At 45.6% G+C, this 2,207-nt stretch overlaps 1 protein-coding gene across 1 annotated transcript in view; it reads right to left on the bottom strand.

Moving 5' to 3' along the window:
• The window catches only part of DROSHA (drosha, ribonuclease type III), a 133,318-nt gene that overhangs the window by 34,054 nt on the left and 97,057 nt on the right, over window positions 1-2,207 (bottom strand). The gene's annotated exons all lie outside the window — the stretch shown is intronic.

Below are 2,207 nucleotides of genomic sequence, written 5' to 3'. Positions count from 1 at the left end.
GGAAAACTTCCTCCTGCCTCTCGGTAAGTCCCATGGAGCCCCTTCTCTCAATGCTAAAGTGCTTCTCTCAGTCTCTTAGGCTGGGCAGAGACGTGACATGAAGTGATTTAGGTTTTCAAAAGGCCACTCCGGCTGCTGTGCAGAGAATGAGTGCAGGAAAGAGAAGCTCTGAGGGGTACTTCAGGAGTCCCAAGTAGACTTATCCACGTAAGTGGCTTAGGCTAGGGAGGTCATGGTGGAAGAGGGGGGAAACAGTCAGATTTGGGATACATTTTGGAGACACAGCTGAAAGGAACTGTTGATAGTTGGGATCTGGAAGCCAAGTCAAAGAAAAGAATGAAGGGCAATGCTTAGACTTTAGCTTAAGTAGCTAATGAAAAGCAATGCCATATACTAAGGAGCAGAGGAGCACGAAAGGATCAGGTTTGGGGGGGAAAAAAGGGGGTGCATTTTAGACATGCTAACGTTGAAATGCCCATCAAACATCCAAACAGAGAGATCCAGTAAAGGGCTGGCTGTATTAACCTACTGCTCATGCACAAGGACAAAGTTGGTAATAAATCTTTATAGATAGTTAATGTTTAGATGAGATTACACGTGATAAACTAGATGATACAACTAGGGGAGTGGATGTAGCCAAGAATAGGGGTCCCAGGACTGAGCCCAAGAGAGTATCAAGGTTGAGAGGTCAAGCAGAAGGGAAGCCAGCAGAGGAGAAGATCTGGCCAGGAAGGCATTAGGAAAAGGAGGCCATGTGTTATCCTCTAGCCAAAGAAAAGAATATGTTTCAAGAAAGAAGTGGTGAGCCAGGTGAGGTGGCTCATGCTCATAATCCTAGCATCCCGGGATGCCAAGGTCGGAGGATCACTTAAGGCCAGGAGTCTGGGACCAGTCTGGGCAACACAGCAAGACCCTGTCTCTACAAAAAATTAGAAAAATTAGCCAAGCATAGTGCCATGCACCTGTAGTCCCAGCTACTCAGGAGGCTGAGGCAGGAAGATTGCTTGAGCCCAGGAGTTTGAGGTTGCAGTGAGCTATGATGAAGCCACTGCACTCTTGCCTGGGCAACAAAGCAAGACCCTGTCTCTAAAAAAGAAAACAAAAGATTAAAAAGAAATAAGTGGTGAGCCATGCCTAATGTTGCTTAGATTCGAGTCAGATGAGAACAGGCCATTGATTTTGTCCAGTGAAAGCCACTGAGGCCCTTGATGGGCAATCTGTGAAGTGGTGGAAAGAAACCTGATTCTGACTAGAGTAGGCTGGGGAAATAATAAGTTATCTGAAATTGTACTGTAGACCCCTCTTACCCAGAGTTTCGCTTTCGATGCTTGTAGTTACCCACGGTCACCTGTAGCCCGAAGATATTAAAAGGAAGATTCCAGAAACGAACAATTCATACGTTTTAAATTACAAGCCATCCTTTGTAGCATGATGGAATCTTATGCTGTCTTACCTGAGACATGAAACATCTGGGTTATCAGGTCAACTGTTGTGGTACCACAGTGCTTGTGTTCAAGTCACTCTTATTTTATTTAATAATGGCCCCAAAGTACAAGAGTAGTGATGCTGGCATATTGTTATTACTGCTGTTGTTAATCTCTTACTATGCCTAATTTATAAATTAAACTTTATCATAGGTATGTATATGTAAGAAAAACATGGTATGCACAGAGTTGGGTACTATCCTTGGTCTCAGGCACCCACTGGGGTCTTGGAAGGCATCCCCTGTGGATAAAGGGGACCTGCTGTACATGAAAAGAACCTGAGGGTCTGTTTCAGGGCTAGCTGCTGAAAGAGAAAATATGGGGCTGAGGGATGTACAAGGGGAGGAAAACTGAAGGGATGGTGACAGCCCTGAGGAGGGAAGGAGGATACATTGAGCCTCTAGGGCCTGAGCAAAGATGGCAAGGGACAGGCCTGGCCTGAGTAGACGCTGGTCTTGCTGACTCCAGGAGCTTCCTTAAATATCTCTCACACTGACCCACATACTCTCAAAAAATTGAACAGCTAACTGTCAAGTCTAAACCTGTCTGCCTTTCAAGGCCATTCTGTATCTTATCCCACCATAGCCACCCCTTTTCCTGACTTTCAACAGCAACTTTCAACTCCAAGTTGACCAACCTCCACACTATACCATACACATACCATCCCTTCTCCCTTCCCTGCTACATCTCCCAAATCCCACTCGTTCTCAGTCAGCTGGGAAG

The sequence above is a fragment of the Propithecus coquereli genome, unplaced genomic scaffold (genome assembly GCF_000956105.1).
Source record: "Propithecus coquereli isolate 6110/MARCELLA unplaced genomic scaffold, Pcoq_1.0 Scaffold154, whole genome shotgun sequence".
Lineage (NCBI taxonomy): Eukaryota > Metazoa > Chordata > Mammalia > Primates > Indriidae > Propithecus > Propithecus coquereli.
The sequence above is the reverse complement of the archived record's forward strand: the minus strand, read 5'-3'. Positions and strand labels throughout refer to the sequence as shown.